The sequence below is a fragment of the Chaetura pelagica genome, unplaced genomic scaffold (genome assembly GCF_000747805.2).
Source record: "Chaetura pelagica isolate M959 unplaced genomic scaffold, ChaPel_1.0 scaffold84, whole genome shotgun sequence".
Classification (NCBI taxonomy): domain Eukaryota; kingdom Metazoa; phylum Chordata; class Aves; order Apodiformes; family Apodidae; genus Chaetura; species Chaetura pelagica.
In genome coordinates, this window is record NW_009953224.1 from 1340079 (window position 1) to 1341163 (window position 1085).

A 1085-nucleotide genomic window follows, 5' to 3' on the forward strand; every position below is an offset into this window, starting at 1 on the left:
CTCATGCTTTTTAAAGAGTTCAAGTCAACCAATGCACAACTCTTATTGCAGGTAATGAAACAGCTCTGCCTACTATCAATTTCAACAGCTCATTTTCCATAAAATACCACCAAATTCTTACCGGCGATGAAATCTCATTCCAACAGTTGTGAATTTCCTTTAAAACACACACTTTTAAGACCTTTGCATTCAGAAGTCCTAAATCTGTCTCGAGTCAGTTGCTCTCCAACTTGCTTCTGATCTCTTTACTCTTCCTAAGCTATGAACAAGATAAATGCTTTTCAGCTGCAGCTTTGCTTAAGAGCTAATTTCTTTAGTATTCTCTTATGGTGTAAACAGAAAGTCTTTGGAACTTGTTGTTTTTGTGAACTGTCAGTGCTCTTTTCTACCATGCCACATTTGCCACAAACGTCACCAAATTAGCATTAATTGGGAAGTTTGTCTTGTTGGCTACAGTGAAATGGTCTGAATGGGTAAAAACCATCTTGTTTTTGTTCCTGGTACTATAATCTCTGGTCTCTGAGAGGATTTCCTTTCAAGCCCTGTTGGCTCCGTTGTTTTAGAATTGTGATGTCAAGTGGGTTTTGTCGGATTTGTCTTCCAGCTATTTCCAAGGAACGATTTAAAACGTCAGCATGTCAGAGCTGGCAAGTCTGTGACAGCTGCCACTGAGTTACCTCCCTCCTCCTAGGTATCTGTGTGCAGAGCCAGACTTGGCTTCACTGTGAATCCCCCTCTTGGGACCCTCTGAAAGGCACAAGTTTGTCAAAACGGCCACAGACGATTGTCTGCAAAAACACTGCTGGTCCCTTCAAGCAGCACGGCTGCTCCCCAGCTCACGCACGACCCGCAGCAGCTCAATTCCAAAGGGCAGCAGCTCGACTGAAAGCAGCAGGATTTACAAGAAAGCTTCTTGTTATTTTACTCAAAACAGACGCGACGAACTGCTCCTTCGGGGCAGGCAGGGCCGGCGCGTCCTCTTCTGCCAGGCACAGCGCGGGGGGAGCCCCGGAGGCCGCGGGGGGAGCAGCAGCCCCGGAGGCCGCAGCAGCCCCGGAGGCCGCAGCCCCGGCGGGACCCGAACA